Source organism: Macaca fascicularis, chromosome 9, assembly GCF_037993035.2.
Source record: "Macaca fascicularis isolate 582-1 chromosome 9, T2T-MFA8v1.1".
NCBI lineage: Eukaryota > Metazoa > Chordata > Mammalia > Primates > Cercopithecidae > Macaca > Macaca fascicularis.
Window position 1 is genome coordinate 32,663,270 of NC_088383.1, and position 22,957 is coordinate 32,686,226.

At 40.4% G+C, this 22,957-nt stretch overlaps 1 long non-coding RNA gene across 2 annotated transcripts in view; it reads left to right on the top strand.

The window, feature by feature from the left end:
* Window positions 1-22,063, top strand: part of LOC135965049 (uncharacterized) — a 28,042-nt gene extending 5,979 nt beyond the window's left edge. The window contains exons 2-3 of one of the 2 annotated variants that reach the window (XR_010577893.2): window positions 11,774-11,892; window positions 21,380-22,063. This is a non-coding gene — a long non-coding RNA (uncharacterized lncRNA). The remainder of the gene's footprint in view (window positions 1-11,773; window positions 11,893-21,379) is intronic. The other variant, XR_012417567.1, reaches the window with a different exon arrangement.
* The last annotated feature ends 894 nt before the right edge of the window (window positions 22,064-22,957 follow it).

Here is a 22,957-nt window from a genome sequence, read left to right on the forward strand (position 1 = left end):
ACCCCATCTCTACTAAAAATACAAAAAATTAGCCAGGCGTGGTGGTAGGCGCCCGTAATACTAGCTACTCAGGAGGCTAAGGCAGGAGAATCGCTTGAACCCGGGAGGCAGAGGTTGCAGCAAGCCAAGATCACGCCACTGCACACCAGCCAAGGCAACAGTATGGGACTTGTCTCAAAAAAAAAAAAAAATTCTTAATAGTTACTATTAAAACTATAGGGTTTTTTTGAGATGGAGTCTTTCTCCATCGTGTAAGCTGAAATGCAGTGGTGCAATCTCGGCTCACTGCAACCTCCACCTCCCAGATTCAAGCAATTCTTGGATCTCAGCCTCCCAAGTAGTTGGGATTACAGGAATGCACCACCACACCTGGCTAATTTTTGTATTATTAGTAGACACAGGGTTACTCTGTGTTGGCCAGGCTGGCCTTGAACTTCTGGCCTCAGGTGATACCTGCCTCAACCTCAAAGTGCTGGGATTACAGGCGTGAACCACCACACCAAGCCAAAACTTTAGTTTTAGTAGTATTTCTGTAGTTATTCTGGCCTTAATGCTGTTTCTTGAAGGCAAAAGATGACATTTCTATGTAAAAGACACCTTCCCTATACTAGAAGGAAAGGCAGCACTCTTAGTCTCAAGCATGAGTAACAGAAATCAAGAAAATACTGTATAAACCTTGTTAGAATAGCTCTTGCAGGGTGTGGTGACTCACACCTGTAATCCCAGCACTTAGGGAGTCTGAGGCGGGAGGATCATTGGAGCTCAGAAGTTTGAAACCAGCCTGGGCAACTTAGTGAGACTTTATCTCTACTACTTAAAAAAACAAAACAAAATCCCAGCTACTTGGGAGGCTGAGGCAGGAGAATCGCTTGAACCCAGGAGACGGAGGTTGCAGTGAGCTGAGATCACGCCACTGCACTCCAGCCTGGGCAACAGAGCTAGACTCCGTCTCAAAAAAAAAAAACAAAAAGCGAAAAACAAACAAATAGCTGGGCATGGTAGCACAGGCCTATAGTCCTGGCTACTTGGGAGGCTGAGTTGCTGAGGTAGGAGGATCACTTGAGCCCAGAAGGTTGAGGCTGCTGTGAGTAGTGATCACACCGTTGCTCTCAGCCCTGGCAACAGATTTTTTTCTGTTGCAAGACGGTGTCTCAAAAATAAATAAATATAACAATAATAACTCTTATCTTTTGGGGCTCCTCACATAATTGTCACATTTTTCACAGTTAGCCATTTTTTGTCCAATCCAGTATATTGGTAATGACTCAAACTGCTTTACCCAAAATTTGTTTCCCAGCCTTTTTAAGATTAAAGAAACAAAGGCCAGGCACAGTGGCTCATGCCTGTAATCCTAGCACTTTTGGAAGCCGAGGCAGGTGGATCATTTGAGGTCAGAAGTTCAAGAGCAGCCTGGGGCAACATGGCCCTGTCTCTACAAAAAAAAAAAAAATTAGCCAAGTTTGGTGGCACTTACCTGTAGTCCCAGCTACCTAGGGGCCTGAGGCTAGAGGATAGCTTGAGCCCAGGAGGCAGAGGTTGCAGTGAACTGAGATCGTGCTGCTGCACTCCAGCCTGGGTGACAGAGTGAGATTCTGTCTCAAAAAAAAAATAAAATAAAATAAAACACTTAAAGTTTACCCTTATCTTGTCAGAAATATGGTTTGAATCTAATTGTCTTCTTATAAACCAGTAAGTTTATGTTACTGTGCTTTACTCAAGAATAAACTTTTAATAAAAACTATATGCCAGTCTAGGCAACACAGTGAGACCTCGTCTCTCCAAAAAAAAAAAAGCTGGGTATGGTGCACGCCTGTGGTCCCAGCTACATGGGAGAGTAAGGCAAGAGGATCATTTGAGCCCAGAATGTCAAGGCTAGAGTGAGCTATATTTGTACCACTGCACTGCAGCCTGGGCAACAGAGCAAGACCCAGTCTCAAAAACAAAACAAACCCAAACAAAAAATTATATGGTCTTTGTTTTTGTTTGTATGTTTTTATGGGTTTTTTATTTCTATATGCATATGATCATTTTCTACCAAAATATATAAAAGAGCTCTAATTACTTGACTTAAGATTATTTTCTAATAAAATATATAAAAGAACCCTAATTATTTGACTTAAAAGGAAAAATTAAGTGCTCAAATCTAATATTTTATCAAATATTTTATCAAAAATACAGTAACTAAAAAAATTTTTTTAGTTCACAGGACTTAAGTAAATCTTGGATAATAAGCTAATTTTAAGTTTGTTGATAAAATAAAAATGAAAATGTCTTCAAAATTGTTAGCACACATTTGGGGGTATGGAGTGGCTTAATTTGCTGGCCAGACAGGATTATATTTGTCCTTGCTAGCTGCTTTAAGATCATAAAAGTATGAGTTTCACCTAAAAATAAATGTACAGATGAGAGTGCAATGCAGTGTCCATTGTTCCCTGTATACCAAGCACAACAATTTAACTTTTAAAGGTTTTTCTTTAACAGAAAAATAAGATAATGACTAGCTCTGTGTAATATCTCAGTGGCTTTCTTTCTCGACCTTTTTGCCAATTTCTGTAGCTTTTTTTTTTTTTCTCAATTCTGACTGTGCTGTTGTGTCCTGATACGTGTTTGTGTTCAAGGCCTGAGAGAACAATGCTTCCTCTGGTATAACTTGATTCTGTACTCTTGGCTTTTCTTGGTGCATCAAAGTTGTTCTGTGTAACCAGGCAAATTTGCAAGCCGTACATCCTCCTGCTCAAGGTAGAGGTTTCTTGTTTACATTACTCTTCTATAATGTGATGTATATTCATAACCTTAGTCACATACTCTTCCAGTGTTTAGCCAAATGTTAGTACCTTTTCATGAAGTTTGACTTCCAGGTAATTCAAACAGGCATCCTATAAAGAGAAACAGTCATACTACAAGAGGTTTTTCTTTTTTTCTTTTTTTTTTCTTTTTTTTTTTTTTTTTTTTGAGACAGAGTGTTTCATTTTGTTTTGTTTTGTTTCAGAGACAGTGTTGCATTCTGTTGCCCAGGCTGGAGTGCACTGGTGCCTTTTCGGCTCACTACAACCTCAGCCTCCTGGGTTCAAGCAATTCTCGTGCTTCAGGCTCCCAAGTAGCTGGGATTACAGGCACGAGCCACCACACCCAGCTAGTAGAGACGGGGTTTCACTCTGCTGACCAGGCTGGTCTCAAACTCCTTAACTCAAGTGACCTGCCTGCCTTGGCCTCTCAAAGTGCTAGGATTTCAGGCCTGAGCCACCACACCCAGCCACCAGAGGTTTCTCTTTACCTTTTAAATAATCAGCCTAAAAAAACAGATAAGTTATATTTTAAGGTAGTTTCTTGTGCTTTTCCTGTTTTTATTAGGTTTTTGACTACTTGGAAAAAGTTATCTCAATACAGAGCCAAGTTTTTTTTTTCTTTTCTCTCTGTCTCAACGGAGTTTTGATTTTGGATTTGTTTGGTTGGTTAGTTTTTTTTTTTTTTTTTTTTTTTTTGAGATAGAGTCTCGCTCTGTCGCCCAGGCTGGAGTGCAGTGGCATGATCTTGGCTCACTGCAGCCTCTGCTTCCTGGGTTCAAGCAATTCTCCTGCCTCAGCCTCCCAAGTAGCCAAGATTACAGGCACGTGCCACCATGCCCAGCTAATTTTTGTATTTTTAGTAGAGACAGGGTTTCACCATGTTGGCCAGGCTGGTCTCAAACTCCTGACCTCGGTGATTCACCCACCTCAGCCTCCCAAAGTGCTGGGATTCCAGGTGTGAGCTACCACACCTGGCCAGTTTTATTTATTTTTGAGGCAGGATCTTGTCTGTTGCCCAGGCTAAAGTGCAGTAGCATGATCTTGGTTCACAGCAGCCTCAACTTCCCAGGCTCAAGCAATCCTCCACCTCAGCCTCCCAAGTAGCTGGGAACTATAGGTACATGCCACCACACTCAGCTGAGTTTTGTATTTTTTGTAGAGATGAGGTTTTGCCATGTTGCAAAGGCTGATCTCAAATTCCTGAGCTCAAGCCATCTGCCTTCCTCAGCCTCCCAAAGTGCGGGATTACAGGCATGAACCACCATGCCTGGCTTATGTTACTTCTTGTATTTGCTTTTGAAGTCTTTTATTTATCACTCTGATTAAATAAATGGCTATTATTTCTCAATGGCATGTAATTCTACTTTGATTAAATATTTTAAGCCTTTTAACATCTTTGCCACTTTCCCGAAACCAAATTCTAATTTAAAGGTTTTTTTTAACCTAAAATTGGCTTTGGGATTGTCCATTGGTCCTCTGGAAAACCTCTGCGATCTGTGTGTATGCTCTGAATTGCAATTCTGTGATTCCCAAATAAAATGCTTAGAGATTCATCCCTATATTTTCTTTTGACTTCAGCATAGTAAAGGGCTAATAGATTGCCACCTAGAGATTTTTTCCAAAATTATGTACCCCTGGCTGCATAATAGAAGAAAATGTAGTAATTGGTCTTCAAATTTAAAATGTGTAATCAGCCAATCAATAATTTAGATATATTTTAATTGATAATTTGTTCTGCTGTTATCCTGTAAATTAAATATCCACTCATTTTAGTTTCACTCAGATATAGGCACTAAGGAAATGACCCTAAAATTAATAAAAATCAGCAATAAATAATTTATTATTTGAGATCATTTAGACTGCATGAAAAACATTTACTATTTGTCACATTCGGACATACTGTATTCCTATATGAAACACAGCTAAGATATAAATAATATTTCTTGATTCAAAAATAAAAGTGCTTCCCTAATATTGAGAACAAGGGAAAAATTCCTGCTTTTGCCACTCCTACTCAGTTGCACTGGAGGTTCTAGCAAGTATCGAACAGCAAGTACATTGGTGGAGAAAACTTTATGTAAATTTATATAATCTGGTACAGTAGATAAAAACATCCAAACAAATTATAGCATTAAAATCCATAGGCTTGGTATATTGAGGTGGGTGGGAGGATAAAAGGAGATAATATATATCAGCACATTCCTATCAAGGCACACTTTCCCTTTTGCAATAGGCCCTTGTTCTCGTTTTAGAAAGAGATCACAAGGGGATTTCATGGAAAATAGTTTCAGGAGCAAAACTTGGCGTATGGCATATCATATCAATAAATGATAAAGATGGTTCCTGCTCCCTCCAGGCTCTATAATGCTCCCCAACTCACCTTCTCTTAAAGGTTCCCTTAACCTACACTCGCCTTTGTGAATAGCCTATCTGTAAGTCTGTTTCCATTAAATTCATTTGAGTGGACTTCTCTCTGACAAGACCCTGACTAATACACTTGATTAACTGCTTTCCTAACCGGGAACAGTTTGGGAACATAACAGGTCTTTGATGTTTGTGCAACTAAAATTAGAAGGATTCCAGGAACATCTTAGTAAAAAAAGTAATAGCCAACATCCTAAGAGACAGTGAAATGAAAAGAGGAGAACGCTGTATCAGAAAGCAGCAAGGAAGGCTCAAGAGTTGCACAGTTTCAAAACATTCAGTGAAGATTCAATAAGCATCAAGGTAATTGAACGTTTTGTGGTGTTCGTTACGACGTCTCCTAGTGACCTTCAGTACTGGACATTTTAAGGTAATGCTCCTAAAAGATATTGCAACCTCCCAACAGTGAGATTTTTTAAAATAAAAATACAGGTTTGCGAGGAACTTCTTCCCTTGCCTCTACTCACTGATGTCTCAAATCATTGGAATGGAAGAGAGAGGGGGACAGAACATCCTCTTACCTAGGCAGGTTCTCACATATGGTAATTTGCATAATCACTGGCACACATAAAACCAGCCCCCTCTATCACAGGATGCCAGCTAATGCTTAAAAAATTCAGATTTTTGTCCTCAAATACAAGTTTCCATAACTATAAAAAATTGTGAGAACTTTCCATGTTTATTCCAACTTTGATATTATTCATTCTACCTTCTAAAAATATAGTAAACAACATCATATATCAATTACCATTCACTCAAAAGAATATATCTTATGGAAAGAGATGAGTTGTATCTTAATATCGCAACCTATCTAATTAAGAAAACAAAAAGGATTTTTCCTAATTCCTTAGATTAGCATAGTTATTGAAGAACTTTGATTATGAAAATTATTGAGGTTTTGGAAGGGAAAATAAGTCAACATTCAGGGAACACTCATACTATAGCTGTTGATATTATCATGACAGCAGTTAGGGAGCTGTCATGGCAACCATAATTTAATCTCCATGAGTGTCTTGGAACACCCAGGCACCCCCGGAAATGAGGAGGGTGATTCAGTGGGCGGCACACTCCTGTCCTTATGAGTCAGGAAAATACCAGTGCTCTCACTCACATTGCTGGAGGCACCATTCTGTGAGATATAAAATGCAGCCACTATGTGATCTGTGACACTTTCACAAGAGCAAAATGTTGGCTTCATTCAATATTCCTGCCAAGTCTATTTTGATTGATTTTGAGACAAATTTTCACTTCGTGACTAATGCAGAGCCTTGATCTCTCATCTTTTTGTCTGTTAAGCAAATCACAGCACAGTCTTCACTTTGATCTTTGGGGTGTAAGGTCAGTGGGAAGGTTTAAAGCTTTGAACAGTTTTTTTCACCACCTTACTGGTTTTGTTTGAAGGTTAGTGAGAGAAAAGATTAAAATTAATGGCTAAAATGAGATAGTTTTAGCTTTCATTTCCTGGTATAACATCACAGATTCTAGAATTGTCAGGACTACCAAGTTTAAATCTATAGGTATGGTAAAGCCTCTGTGCTTTGCATATTCTATAAAATCTGTGAAATCAAAGTGAACTGTCCTCTGACTCTGAAACATCTATTCACTATCCACGATGTGCTAAGTCCAAAAGATTTATTTTAACAAAAGAAAGAGAAACAGGCAAATAACATGGCTACTTAGAAAAAGCACTAGAGCCAGGCTCACACCTGTAATCCCTACACTTTGGGAGGCCGAGGTGGGCAGATCACCTGAGGTTGGGAGACCAGCCTGACCAATATGGAAAAACCCCACCTCTACTAAAAATACAGAATTAGCCGGGCATGGTATCACGTACCTGTAATCCCAGCTACTTGAGAGGCTGAGGCAGGAGAATCACTTGAACCTGGGAGGCGAATGTTGAGGTGAACTGAGATCGTGGCATTGCACTCCAGTCTGGGCAACAAGAGCGAAACTCTGTCTCAAAAAAAAAAAAAAGAAGAAGAAAAGAAAAAGCACTAGAATAGCTGGGCACAGTGGCTAATGCCTGTAATCCCAGCACTTTGGGAGGCCAAGGCAGGTGGATCATTTAAGGGCAGGAGTTCGAGACCAGCCTAGCCAACATGGTGAAACCCCATCTCGACTAAAAAAAAAAAATTGCCAGGTGTGTTGGCACCTGCCTGTAATCCCAGCTACTAGGGAGACTGAGGGACAAGAATTGCTTGAACCCAGGAGACAGAGGTTGCAGTAAGCCAACATTGTGCCACTGCACTCCAGCCTAGGCTAAAGAGCAAGATCCTGTCTCAAAAAAAAAAAAAAAAAAAAAAAAAAAAGCACCAGAAAAGTCCTTGCCATGTAGAACTTTCTGACCATTTTTTTCTGTTTGATTAACTTTCTATTTTATGTGCGTTTGTGTGTGTGTGTGTGTGTCTGTGTGTGTGTAGAATAAGAGAGAATTTAAATATATATGAAATCCTATTTCATCTTTGGGGAAATATATGAAAGACAGCAGAAGTTGTGTAATAGTTAAAGAAATTGGGGGAAAGGGAAAATCAAAAACTGTCTTCCTCGAGTTTGACAGACAAATTGTGGTGGCTCTCCATCCGAGCATGTGGCTTCTCTAGCACTACTTTTAATTATGTCTTTCAGCTCTTAACCAATTGAAAGTGTCTACTAATACAGTTTCCAGCCAGGCACAATAGCTCACGCCTGTAATCCCAGCATTTTGGGAAGCCAAGGCAATGAGGGTTCTCTTGAGGCCAGGAGTTCAAGATAAGCCTGGGCAACATAGTGAGACCCATCTCTACATAAATAAAAATAAAAATAGTTTCCCATGGCTTCACACAAATAAAGCAAGTTGCTGCCTGCTTTCCCAGTCTTTTATGAATAAGATTCTTCAAAGTGTTGATATTGAATTTCCTTGTTGCAAATCCATATTATTTCTGTAGAGTTTCCCATGCCTTCACTTCAATGGTTAACTGAAAAGAGGGGTAGATTCCCCTTTGTGATATGCTTCTCTGAAATCACAACGCTTCTGGAGCCCTCCTTCTTAGTGGCTAACAAATTTATTTCTTCTCATATTAATCTGTCTGTTGAAACAAGACTGCATATTCTCGGTCAAACTGGTTCCACTTCATCTCGCTGACCTTCGTTCTCCTCTATGTTTGCAGTACCCCACTGGCTGATACAGAATGAGACTGCATTGCTAGTATGACTCAAAAGAGGCTTCAGTTTGATTAAAATCTGCTCTTTGATATTTGTTTTTTAAACTTTTAGACATATGATGTTTTTAGTTTACACAAATTCACATTCTGTTGTCAGAAAACTTTATTTATTTTTAAATAAAATAGTAGTTATTTTCACTATAGGTATAAAATAAAAAAGGAGTTCTGAAAACAGTTTTTTTGTTGTTGTTGTTTTGTTTTTTTGAGATGGAGTTTGGCTCTTGTTGCCCAGGCTGGAGTGTAGTGGCATGATCTCGGCTCACTGCAAACTCTGCCTCCCAGGTTCAAGTGATTCTTCTGCCTCAGCCTCCCGAGTAGCTGGGATTACAGGCATCTGCCACCATGCCTGGCTAATTTTTTGTATTGTTTTGGTAGAGACAAAGTTTTCACCATGTTGGCCAGGCTGATCTCAAACTCCTGACCTCAAGTGATCCACCCGCCTTGGCCTCCCAAAGTGCTGGGATTATAGGCATTAGCCAAAAACAGTTTCTATTAAAGATGATAAGGAGATAATATGGACTTCCTTACTTGATTGTGCTTAGTAATAACATTCTACCCACTGGATGGGGAAAGAAGCAGTAGAAAGATTTATTGAGGGGATTTCTTAATAGAACTCCCCAGTTAGCATCGTAGCTCTGTCATTAGCAGCGCCATCTTGGATAAGTCTTATCTTGGATATTACCTCGTATGACCTCAGTTTGTCCTCTGTCAAATGAGAGGATTGGCTTGGCCGATTCTCAGATCCTATTCAGTGGTAATAGGCCTTGATTCTGTTTATTACCTTAAGATATTTGATGAAGTCATTTTTGGTTCTTATGTTTTAAAATAACATTCATTGTAACATAGTAATACTTAACACTCATGTTTTCATCCTCAAAATATTTTTCTCTTATAATGTTTAAAATGTATCTTGGATAGCAAGAAGAACTATTACTATCCCCACTTTTCAGATAAGGAAGTTTAGGAAGGTTCCATAATTGCCCAAGTGGAACAAAGGCAGCCTTAAACTAATTTAAAGGTCTTTTTTTTTTTTTTTTTTTTCACTGTCACTGCATTGGTGAGGCTGGTCTCACACTCTTGGTCTTAAGTGTCCTCTCACCTCAGGCTCCCCAAGTGCTGGGATTACAGGCATGAGCCACCACTCCTGGCCTTATTTACTGGCTTGAAGCCCTGCTATTGCCAATGGCAGGCATGTCATGAAGCCTGGGACAGGACATTGCAGTACAGAGTGTGAGAACAATTCAGCTGAACTACCTTCACTTCAAAGCCAGGAGCCTGTATTTATTTATTTGTTACTTTTCAATAGATACAGGGTCTCACTATGTTATCCAGGCTGACCTCGAACTCCTGACCTCAAGGGATCCTCCTGCCTCAGCCTCCCAAAGTGCTGGGATTACAGGTATAAGCCACTGCACCCAGCCAGGAGTCTGTATTTATATCCCCTCCTTGTACTTGCTCTAATTGTATTCAGAAGAAAAGCTGTACATGGAAGTGCCAACCTTTCAGGAAGTGGCTACAGAATAAAGTATGACACTCCATCAAGTTAAATTAAATTAAAATCACATCTGATTAAATCATTTTAAAAGATGAGCCTGGCATGGCAACACTTTGTGTAACCATCATAGCTTTGCAGTGAGTCATGGTGAGATGTACTCCCGGTGTTATATAATATACAATGAATTCTTTGAAAAGTGATCAAAACTTCCAAAACACAGTATTAAAATGAGTACTGGGTTAGTAAAGGAACAGAGCCATTTTACTACGGTAACATGAACCTTTTTTCATTTGAATAGCACAGAAAAATATATCGCTGATCTTTTTGCTCTTTCTGGCTTTCCCTTCACATTGCTGTTTGAATGCTTAGTCTGGAATAACTTAAAAGGGGATAAATTCCATGGTGTCGCATACAGAAGGCCTTTCTCTGGGCAGTGCTTGTCAGTTCTCTATGTAAATAGGGATAACAAAGACCCCAAGAGATGAACAGACAAAGGACATAGTAGACAATTCACAAAAGAGGAAATTCAGTTGTTTAACAAAAAGTGGGAAAAGGTTCCATCTCACTAGTAATCAAAGATATGCAAATTAAAACACTAATGAGAGACCCAAAGTGTTTGGTTGGTTGTTTTTTATGACAATACAGTAATGGCATCAGTATGAAAGCTGCTTTCTTGCACATTGCTAGGAGCAGGGTAAATGGACTCAGCTCTGTTTAAAAAAAACAAAAAATTGGCAATGATACAAATAAAAGTCAAAGTATTAAAAATGTTTATGCTTTTTGAACTAGTAATTTCACTCTTAGGGATCCATCCTATACAAGCCTAAATATGGAAAATATTTTGTATACACTAAAGTATACATCACAGTGCTACTATTTGTAATAGCAAAAACAAAAACTAAATAAGTGTGTGATATGTTAAAGTATGGCTCACTATACTGAAACGTGAAGCAATTAAAATTGTTTTAGGAAGTGTTTCTAATCACCTAGGAAAAGACTTATGTTATCATGTAATGTGAGAAATGAGGTCATGAACACTATGAAACACCTGTGAAAATAAACAGATTTTTTTTAAAGATGAAGAAAACAATTATTTTTAGAAAAAGTAACTATGAAAGAAAATACACTAAAAATGTTAATTTTTTTTTTTTAAGACAGAGTTTCGCTCTTGTTGCTGAGGCTGGAGTGCAATGGTGCAATCTCAGCTCACTGCAACCTTCACCTCCCGAGTTCAAGTGATTCTCCTGCCTCAGCCTCCCTAGTAGCTGGAATTACAGGCATGTGCCACCATGGCCCGCTACTTTTCTTGTATTTTTAGTAGAAACAGGGTTTCTCCACATTGGTCAGGCTGGTCTCAATCTCCCGACCTCAAGTGACCCACCCACCTCGACCTCCCAAAGTGCTGGGATTACAGGCATGAGCCACTGCACCCAGCCAAAAATGTTAATATTAGTTCTCTTTAGACTGATGTCTTCTTTTTACTTTTCCATATTTTCAGGAGTTTTATATTGATTCCTTAGGACATTTACAGTGAACATAAAAATGTTAGAAAGAGAGAAGAGCTTAACATTTTTCATTAGAGCACCCTTAAAAAATACATTTTCTAAGGAAACCTGAATTGCCTAGATCTCATCTCTTTTTTGTTTGTTTGTTTTATGTACATCTTCGCCTATAGTAGATAGATCATTGATGTACTTACCAAAACAAAAGGAAATGGTCCTGTTTCCTGTGAAATTGTGTAAGCATGTGCCCTAAAAACCACCTTTGTTTTAGATTCTTTCCAGTCTATTTAAAATTCTGGTCTTTATCTGACAGGCTGGAACTTTTCTTTTCTTTTCTTTTTCTTTTTTTTTTTTTTTTTGAGACAGAGTTTCACTCTTGTTGTCCAGGCTGGAGTGCAATGGCGCAATCTCAGCTCACCGCAACCTCTACCTTCCAGGTTCAAGCAATTCTTCTGCCTCAGCCTCCTGAGTAGCTGGAATTACAGGTATGCACCACCACGCCCAACTAATTATGTATTTTTAGTAGACACGAGATTTCTCCACGTTATTTTAATTTTTTCCTTTCCTTTTTTTTTTTTTTTTTTTTTTTGACACAAGATCCAGGGTCTTGCCCTGTTGCTCAGGCTGGAGTGAAATGGCAAGATCTTGGCTCACTGCAAACCCTGCCCCCTGGGCTCAAGCAATCCTCTTGCCTCGGCCTCCAAGTAGCTGGGACTACAGGCATGTGCCACTATGCCTGGATAATTTTGTAATTTTTGTAGAGCCGGGGTTTCACCACGTTGCCCAGGCTGGTCTCAAACTTCAGAGCTCAGGTGATCCATCCACTTCAGCCTCCCAAAGTGCTGGGACTGTAGGCAGGAGCCAGGCCCATGTTGTTATTTTTCAAAAAGAAAGAAAGGAAAGTGGTAAAAATAATGATAAATATGGTATTATTTAGTCTCCAAAAAGAACAGCATGGCCTTTATCAGAGGTATGTCTGGTTCTCAGAAAAAGAACCCAGAGCAAGAGAAAATGATAGATATTTAATAGCGGGCAAAAGTCTTTTTACATAAAACCTGTCAAAAAAGAAAATCGTATCGTAATTTGGGACTGTAACCCACTGTCAGTTATTTACATGAGTTTGAATAGCATTGGGTTGGGTTGTGTTATGCCACCTAAAATCCAAACCAAGTAGGTATACCCAGTTAAACAGACTTGGGAAGAGAAGTGTGAAGTGTCAGCAGGATTCTTGAAGTCATGGTGGAGGGGAAGAGAAGTGGCCTGCAGATTTCATCAGCAGTTCTTCCGGTACCCTCCTTTTTCCTAAAATAATCTCTCTGACTTTATCACTGCTGTTAGGAACATACAATATGTTTTTAGTACAGATTCTACTTAAATATCAACAATTTTTCCACTCTATCAGCAGTTCCGTAATATGTGATTCTGAAAACAAACCAGAAAAAAAAAAAACAAACAAATACTGGAACACTTTTTGCTTTTAAAGTTTGCTCTTAAATGATGTGACCCCTTTTATGATGGATGTTGTTAGCTCCAAGGGTGCCAGATTTAGCAATCCATTATTTATCCTCTTCTCCTGGGACTCATCATTTTTCCTAAATTACCACATTTCACATTCACAGCCCTTTTAATGCTCACACCCTGCACTGTTTTGTGTACATTCCATTCATCCTGCTCACCCATTATGGGTTATTGCCATCTGGTGGAAAAACAGGGTTGACTACCAGATGGTAGTTTTGAAATTCCGGAAGTGAAATGAAGTTGTTTTCATCAGGGAAAAATGCATTTCTGTCTCATGCATATTCTGGTGTTCTAAAACAACAAGTGTTTTTCTGTTCCATTTCACATGGGGAAGCATACAACCATTTCAGCTGCTGAACACATTAAAAAATTGACTTTCTATATACACCACACAAAAATCCTGCGGTGAAAATTTAGGCCCCCTTTTTATTTCTTTTTTCTTTTCACTCTGTCACCCAGGCTGGAGTGCGGTGGCAAGATCACAGCTCACTGCAGCCTCAACCTTCCAGGCTTGAGTGATCAACCCACCTCAGCCTCCTAAGTAGCTGAGAGTACAGGCTCATGCCACCACAACTGGCTAATTTTTAAAAAATGTTTGTAGAGGCCAGGCGCGGTGGCTCACGCCTGTAATCCCTGCACTTTGGGAGGCCGAGGCGGGCGGATCACAAGGTCAGGAGATCGAGACCATCCTGGCTAACACGGTGAAACCCCGTCTCTACTAAAAATACAAAAAAGTAGCCGGGCGCGGTAATGGGCGCCTGTAGTCCCAGCTACTCAGGAGGCTGAGGCAGGAGAATGACATGAACCCGGGAGGCGGAGCTTGCAGTGAGCCGAGATCACACCACTGCACTCCAGCCTGGGCGACAGAGCAAGACTCCGTCTCAAAAAAAAAAAAAAAAATGTTTGTAGAGACGGGGTCTCACTACCTTGCACAGACTGGTCTCAAACTCCTGGGTTCAAGTGATCCTCCCTCCTTGTCCTCCCAAAATGCTGGGATTATAGCGTGAGCCACCATGCTCAGCTATCCACCTTTTTAAATAATCCTGTGATCATGAAACAAAAATGACAAAACAAAATAGAGCTAAAATGTCTCAACTGTTTCTCCCTTCACTAGGAAAAAAATGCAGTATTAGATGTTTTCTACTTTTAAGTTCTATTATATGATAGCACACTTGAGTCATTAAGCAATTTTAGGGTATTCTTAAAATGAGACTTATTCATATTCAAAATTTAGCATAGTCTTCAAAAGTGACAGGATGAATAATAGTCCAAAATGATTTAGGAGTTTCTCTTTCTGAAATTGTCATAACATTTACTAACACTGTCACAATCCTTTAACATCTAAATTAGGCCAGGTACAATGGCTCATGCCTGTAATGCCAACACTTTTAGAGGCCAATGCGAGGAGATTGTTTGAGCCCAGGAGTTCAAGACCAACCTGAGCAACATAGCAAGATCCTGTCTCTACAAAACAAAATTTTGTTTAATTTTTAAAGAAAAATAAAAATCTAAATAAAATCAGATAGTTGGCCTGAGATCCTCAAAACTATCAATATTATAAAAGACAAAAAAGGCAGGGGGAGGGTGGTCAGGCACGGTGGCTCATGCCTGTAATCCCAGTCGAGGGGGCAGATCACTTAAGGTCAGGAGTTCAAGACCAGCCTGGCCAACATGGTGAAACCCTGTCTCTACTGAAAATACAAAAATTAGCCGTGTGTGGTGGCGCATGCCTGTAATCCCAGCTCCTTGGGAGGCTAAGGCAGGAGAATGGCTTGAACCCAGGAGGCAGAGGTTGCAGTGAGCTAAGATGGTACCACTGCACTCCAGCATGGGTGACAGAGCAAGTAAGACTCTGTCTCAAAAAAGAAAAAAAAAAAAAAAAAGGGGGATTTTCATAGTCTGTTCAGGCTTTTATAACAAAATACCATAAACTAGGTGGCTTACCAACAAGAGAAATTTATTTATCACAGTTCTGGAGTCTGAGAAGTCCAAGATCAAGTTCCCAGCAGATAGCAGGGAATGGTGGCCCATGCTTGTAGTCCCAGCTACTCAGGAGGCTGAGGTAGAAAGATTGCTTAAGCCCAGGAGTTTGAGGCTGCAATGACCTATGAGCATGTTACTTCACCCCATCTCTAAAAATGAAAATGAAATTACCAATGTTTTAAAGAAGATGCCAGCAGATTCAGTGTATGTTAAGAACCCACTTTCTGATTCATGGATGGCACCTTCAGTTGTGTCCTCATATGGTTTAAAGGGCCAACGAGCTCCCGTGGGCACATTTTACAAGGTCTCTAATTTGATATATGAGGGTTCACCTTGGGGTTTAGGATTTCCGCTTATGAATTTTGAGGGATGATAAACATTTAGACCATCGCAGAGATTGTTGTGGTTAAAAAGAGATTAATGAGACATAATTACCAATCATATTCTTGATTGGATTGTGAATCTAGAAAAAGAAAAGCTTTAAGGATAATTGGAGAAATCTGGATATGGGCTATATATTACTATTATTATGTCAGTTACATTTGTTAGGTAGAACAATGCTGTTGTGGTTATATAAGAGAATTCCCTCTTCTTGGGAGATGCAGGATGAATATTTAGGTGTGGAACTTACTTTTTTCTTTCTTTTTTTGAGACAGAGTTTTGCTCTTATTGCCCAGGCTGGAGTGCAATGGCACGATCTTGGCTCACCGCAACCTCTGCCTCCCGAGTTCAAGCGATTCTCCTGCCTCAGCCTCCCTAGTAGCTGGGATTACGGGCATGTGCCACCATGCCCAGCTATTTTTTTGTATTGTTACTAGAGACGAGGTTTCGCCATGTTGGTTCAGGCTGGTCTCCAACTCCCAACCTCAGGTGATCCGCCCACCTTGGCCTCCCAAAGTGCTGGGATTATAGGTATGAGCCACTGCACCCGGCCAGAACTTACTTTTAATTGGTTGAAAAATATAAGAAGAGAAATAAAGCATCCGTGGCAAAATATTAACAATTGATTAATCTAGATGAAAGGCAATTAATCTAGATGATTATTCTAGATGATTAATCTAGATGATTAATTAATCTAGATGAAAGGCAATTAATCTAGATGAAAGGCAACAATATGTTCATTGTTCAGTTTTCTCAAATTTTAGATAAGCTTCATAATTTTTAAAATAAAAACTTGGGAGAAAAACACAATTGAAGAGAATGGTCCTTTAAAAACCTTCAACAGAGATGAAATCCTTTTTCACCACATAAAACGAGATGCCACTGACACACAATGGCTAATCCACTGAGTGCATTACTTTAATTATAGTGCATTACCTTATTACTAGACGTCAGACTATATGGAAGGTCATTCAGTAGGATCAAAAAACTTAAGTAGTTTCTACTTCCGGCCACGATGGAACAACAAGAATTGGAAATACCTTCCTACCTTAACCAGGAAACTGGATAAAAATACATGAAACACTGGTTTCCAGACATTGGACAACAGGAAGCTCAGGACAGTATTTCCTAGGAGAAGGAAAACAAATGAGGTGAGCCCTATCTTTGTCCCAGCTTACTGTCTAGAGAGTGTCTAGGCTGTAGCTCATGGAGGGGAAAATGCAAACAGTAAAATACATAGAAGAAAAGTCTGTCAATAGAAATAAAGCTTGAAATGACACATATGATAAAGTTAATAAACAAAGACATTAAAACAGTTAAAGAACCATGACAAAGAGATACACAGAAGATAATAACCTATGTTGAACTTCTAAATATGACAAACACAAAAATATACACTGGATGATATTAACAGAAAACTAGAAACCACAGAAAAAAAAAATTAGTGAATTTGAACACGCAGCAATAAAAACGATCCAAAATGAAACACAGAAGAAAGATTGGAAATTAAAATGAACAGAGTTTAATGGCTATATGGAAATATAAAGTGGTATAATATACTTGTAAATAGAGTCCCAGAAGGAGAGAAATATGAGGTGAGAGGTAGAAGCAGAAGGACTGTTTAAAGATAATGACCAGGCTGGGTGCAGTGGCTCACGCCTATAATCCCTGCACTTTGGGAGGCCAAGACGGGCGGATCACAAGGTCAGGAGATCGAGACCATCCTGGCTAACACGGTGAAACCCCGTCTCTACTAAAAAAAAAAATGCAAAAATTAGCCAGGCACGGTGGCAGGCGCCTGTAGTCCCAGCTACTGGGGAGGCTGAGGCAGGAGAATGGCGTGAACCTGGGAGGTGGAGCTTGCAGTTAGTGGAGATCACGCCACTGCACTCCAGCCTGGTTGGCAGAGCGAGACTCCATCTCAAAAAAAAAAAAAATAATGACCCAAAATTTTTATATTTGATGAAAATTATATACCCGCAAGAGCCAAATACTTAAGTGAGCTGGAAGAACATAAAACATGATTAAATTTACCAAGACATTAACCAAATTGCTTAAAACTAGTGGTAAAAAGAAAAATCTTAAAAGCAGGCAGGAAAAAAAGACACATAAAGTACATAGACTTTTTATTGCAAATAATGCAAATCAGAAAAGAGTAAATCAATATCTTTAAAGCAATGAAAGTAACATACAGCCAACCTAGAAATCTATATCTAGTGAGAATGTCTTTCATAAAGGAAGGTGAAATAAAAACCTTTTGAGACATATAAAAGTAGAAAGAATAAACAGCAGTGATACCCGGGTAGTATTGTTACCAGTGGCGAATCTACATGGGTCTGCAGCAACCTCAGTTCTCCTCAAAAGAAATAATTCAGCTGAGGTCCTGAAGGCAGGAGACACTGAGGGAAGTTTTAGAGCAGGAGTGAAAGTTTATTAAGAAGCTTTAGAGCAGGAACAAAAGGAAGGAAAGTATACTTGGAAGAGCGCCAAGCCAACGACTTGAAAGGTAAGTGTGCAGTTTGACCTTTTGACTTGGGGTTTTATATGTTGGCAGACTTCTGGGATCTTGCGTTCCTCCTGCCCTGAGTCTTCCCTTAGGGTGGGCTGTTCACATGTGCAGTGTGTTTATTGGCGTTGCACACATGCTCACTTGAGGCATTCTTCCCTTGCCAGTGGGATGTCCCTGGAAGTTTGTGTACCAGTTAAACTCCGCCATTTTGCCTCTTAATGTGCATGCTTGAGCCCACTCACCCAACTCCTGAGACTTACAGGGAAGCTGCTGATCACCCGTTTCAGGTGTTTCTGTCTGTTTGGAGACTGCCTTTTTCTGGCACCAGCTACAACCAATTATTAATTAGAGAGACAGTATAACAACTGCCTGACCATCACCTGATAGTCGCCTGAAATTCCTGTTGTTGGGGGAGCCCTTTCCTGCTCTGCTCATGCCTGACTAGCTACCTGCTGTAATATTTCCCCCCTCAAGAGTCCAAGACCCCAATTCTTTGGGGGAAATGGATGAAGGGCAGTCTTCTGTAACTACTTTCTGCTGACAGAGGGTGGTGGTGGTTCTGTGGGTCTTAGCCTCTTGCTAGTTGTCATGGCAGGGTGGCTCTGTGGGTTGGTGAAAGTGGTATCCAGCCAGGTCCCAAGGGAGACAAAGGCAGAATTTCACCTCTGTCATGTCTCACTGATGGGCAGTCTAGGGGTCCCCCGTAGAAGGGTGACTCTTGAATATTGAGAGGAGGGTATCCCTCACTGAAGATCATCTGTAGCTTGATGGCCTGAAGGCAAGGAGACAAATCAAGTTGTTAGATTTAAAAGAATGTTAACATGAAATAAAGGAGTGAGGATAGGTCCAAAAATTCTTGAAGCTGTCAAAATGCTCAAGTAGCTGGTGGATATAGCCATGCCTACTCTAAGACTTGGATGCATATGGTTGCCACCCAATTCTAATATGTGCCCAAAATTAGAATATTGATCCAGATTTTTATATTACTCATCCTCCTTGCTAATTCTGAGCTGCAGCCAGATGACTGCTTGGTTCACAGGAATAAGCAGGGTTAGTCTAAATTGCAGACAAAAATACAAAAACAACTGATGAAACTAGAATCTAATAATAGCTATACCATAGTTCTCAAAACAATTTTTCTCTCTCTAGTCCTCAATTTTATTAAAAACAAATCATGATAGGACTGACTTGTTTGCAAAATATGCTTTAGTCTTATTATACTTAACCTGAGTGTTTGTATAAGGTACAGCAAGAGTAGTTATTTGCCATATAGGCTCCTTTTAAAATTAGCTTTGATGGAACTTTATTCCATAAGGAATCTCAGATAACACTCTTTTTAAAGCCTTAAGCCAAGCCATTTGTTGGTGCCATCAAATACCTGTATGAGCTGGGTATATTTTTGTTCTCTTGAGGTCCCAAGATAAATTGGTTTCCTGGGCCTGTTAGAAAGTGACATTCTTTACTTACCACAGGTCAGGAACCTTGAACAGGGACTGTGTAGACAAGGTATGAGGACCGTTTTCCCAAGGGGCTTTTATGGAAAGCATGCCTTTCCAGTCAAAGCTTTGGTAAAATAACCAGTTTCTCCAATTGTGTCCTGTTGCAAAAGAGAACAGATTCTTATTGCACTTATGCAAATAACTATATTCCCATAAATTAAGAATACTCACAAATAGTTTCCAAATTCTGAAGAAATCAGATGCAGAGAAACAACTATGTTCCAAATATTGTTTATAGGTTGATATGGTTTGGCTCTGTGTTCCCACCCAAATCTCATTTGAATTGTAATCTCTATGTGGTGGGGGAGGAGTCTGGTAGGAGGTGATTGAATCATGGAGGTAGACTTCCTCTTGTTTTTCTTGTGATAGTGAATTCTCATGAGATCTGGTTGTTTATAAGTATGTGGCACTTCTCCCTTCATGCTCTGTCTCTCCTGCCACCATGTGAAGAAGGTCCTTCCTTCCCCTTTGCCTGCTGCCATAATTTCCCGAGGCTCGCAGTCTTGCTTCCTGTTAAGCTTGTGGAACTGTGAGTCAATTAAACCTCCTTTTTGCATAAATTACCCAGTCTCAGGTAGTTTTTTATAGCAGTGTGAAAACGGATACAAAAAATTGGTAACAGGAGTACTGTATTGCTATAAAGATACCTGAAAATGTGGAAGTCACTTTGGATCTAGGTAACAGGCAGAAGTTGGAGGGGTTCAGAGGGCTCAGAAGAAGACAAGAAGATGAGGGAAAGTTTGGACCTCCCTAGAGACTTGTTGAATGGTTGTGATCAAAATGCTAACGGTGATGTGGACAGTGAAATCTAGGTTGAGGCGGTCTCAGATGGCGATGAGGAACTTATTGGGAACTGGAGCAAAAGTCACTGTTGTTGTGCTTTAGCAAAGAGACTGGTGGCATTGTGATCCTGCACTAGGAATCTGTGGAACTTTGAACTTGAGAGAGATGATTTAGGGCATCTGGTGGAAGAAATTTCTAAACAGCCAAGGATTCAAGATTAGCCTGGCTGCTCCTAACAGCATAGAGTCATATGCATTCACAAAGAGATGGTTTGAAATTTGAACTTATGTTTAAAAGGGAAGCAGAGAATAAAAGTTTGGAAAATTTGCAGCCTGACCATGTGGTAGAAAAGAAAAAAAAAAAAAACCTTTTCTGGGGAGAAATTCAAGCTGGCTGCAAAAATCTGCATAAGTAAAGAGGAGCCAAATATTAATAGCCAAGACAATGGGGAAAATATCTCAAGGGCATGTCAGAGACCTTCGTGGTAGCCCCTCCCATTACAGGCCTGGAGGCCTAGGAGGGGAAAATGGTTTTGTTGGCCAGACCCAGGGCCCTGCTTCTCTGTGCAGTCTCAGGACATGGCACCCTGCATCCCAGCTGCTCCAGCTCCAGCTGTGGCAAAAAGGTGCTAAGGTACAGCTCAGGGCATTGCTTCAGAGAGTGTAGGCCCCAAGACTTGGCAGCTTTTACGTGGTGTTGGACCTGCAGGTGCACAGAAGGCAAGAGTTGAGATTTGGGAACATCCACCTAGATTTCAGAGGATATGTGGAAATGCCTGGATGTGCACACAGAACTCTACTGCAGGAGCAGAGCCCTCATGCAGAACCTCTGCTAGGGCAGTTGGAGAAGAAATGGGTTGGAGCCCCCACACAGAGTCCCCACTGGGCCACTGCCTTATGGAGCTGTGAGAAGAGGGCCACCCTCCCCCAGACCCCAGAATAGTAGATCCACTGTCAGCTTGCATCATGTACCTGGAAAAGCTGCAGGCACTCAATGCCAACCTTTGAAAGCAGCCAGTGGGACTGTACCCTGCAGAGCCTCAAGGGTGGACCTGCCCAAGACCTTGGGAGCCTACCCCTTCCATCAGCATGCCCTGGATGTGAGACATGGAGTCAAAGGAGATTATATTGGAGCTTTAAGATTTAATGACTGTCCTGCTGGATTTTGGACTTGCAAAGGGCTTGTAGCCCTTTTATTTTGGCCAATTTCTCCGTTTTGGAAGGGAGGCATTTACCCAATGACTGTACCTCCTTTGTATCTTGAAAGTAACTAACTTGTTTTTTATTTTTTATTTTACAGGCTCATAGGTGGAAGAGACTTGCCTTGTCTCAGATGATACTTTGGACTTGGACTTTTGAGTTCATGCTGGAATGAGTTAAGACTTTGGGGGACTATTGGGAAGGCATGATTGCTTTTGTTTTTTTTGTTTAGACAGAGTCATGGTCTGTCACCCAGCTGGAGTGCAGTGGTGCAATCTTGGCTCACCGCAACCCCTGCCTCCTGGGTTCAAGCAATTCTCCTGTCTCATCCTCCCAAGTAGCTAGGATTACAGGTACCCACCACCATGCCCAGCTAATTTTTGTATTTTTAATAGAGACAGGGTTTCACCATGTTGGCCACATGATTGGTTTTGAAATGTGAGAAGGACATGTGATTTAAGAGGGGCCAGGGGTAAAATGATATGTTATGGCTTTATGTCCCCACTCAGATCTCTCATCTGGAATTGTAATTGCCAGTGTTGGGGGAGGGGTCTGGTAGGAGGTGACTGAATCATGAGGGTGGATTTCACGTTGCTCTTTTCATGTTAGTGAGTTCTCATGAGATCTGGTTGTTCGAAAGTATGTGGCATTTCCCTCTTCACTTACTCTCTCTCCTGCCACCACCTGAAGGAGGTCTTTGCTTCCCCTTCACCTTCCACCATGATTTTAAGTTTCCTGAGGCCTCCCAGTCATGCTTCCTGTTGAGCCTGTGAAACTATGAGTCGGCCGGGCGTGGTGGCTCACGCCTGTAATCCCAGCACTTTGGGAGGCCGAGGCGGGCAGATCACAAGGTCAGGAGATCGAGACCACGGTGAAACCCCGTCTCTACTAAAAATACAAAAAATTAGCCGGGCGCGGTTGTGGGCGCCTGTAGTCCCAGCTACTCGGGAGGCTGAGGCAGGAGAATGGCGTGAACCCGGGAGGCGGAGCTTGCAGTGAGCCGAGATCGCACCACTGCACTCCAGCCTAGGCGACAGAGCGAGACTCCGTCTCAAAAAAAAGAAACTATGAGTCAATTAAATTTCTTTTTTTTCATAAATTACCCAGTCTCAGGTAGTTCTTTATAACAGAATGAAAGCAAGCTAATACACAGGTATATACTTTACTTGGTTGTTAAAAACTGTACATAGCTCAAAGAAAAGTTTTCTTGACTTTGACAAAGGATTAGCAATGTGTTAAGCAAAAAGTCATGAGGATTATTTCAGTCTTCTATTAGTTTAGTCCATGCAGTTAACTCATTATGCTTGATATTAATGAACATGTTAGCTCTCCAGGAGAGTCCTGAGAGTTTTTTCCTTTATTCTAATGTCACAATCTGCAAAGTTATCAGAAACCTGCATTTAAGAGCACCTGTTAGAGTCCTAGATCTGTTTATAAAATCACCTTTTAAAGAGGTTTAAAACAAGACAACAATTGTGCATGACAAAAAGTTTTAGGGTAGCCACAGACAAAGACAAAATTGACCAGGAAATTTATTACCTCTGTGGCACACAATAATTTAACATAACAATTATAGAGTTATTATGGATAATGTATACTAAGTAATTTTATTTTTATTTTTTTTTTTGAGACAGAGTTTTGCCCTTGTTGCCCAGGCTGGAGTGCAATGGTGCAATCT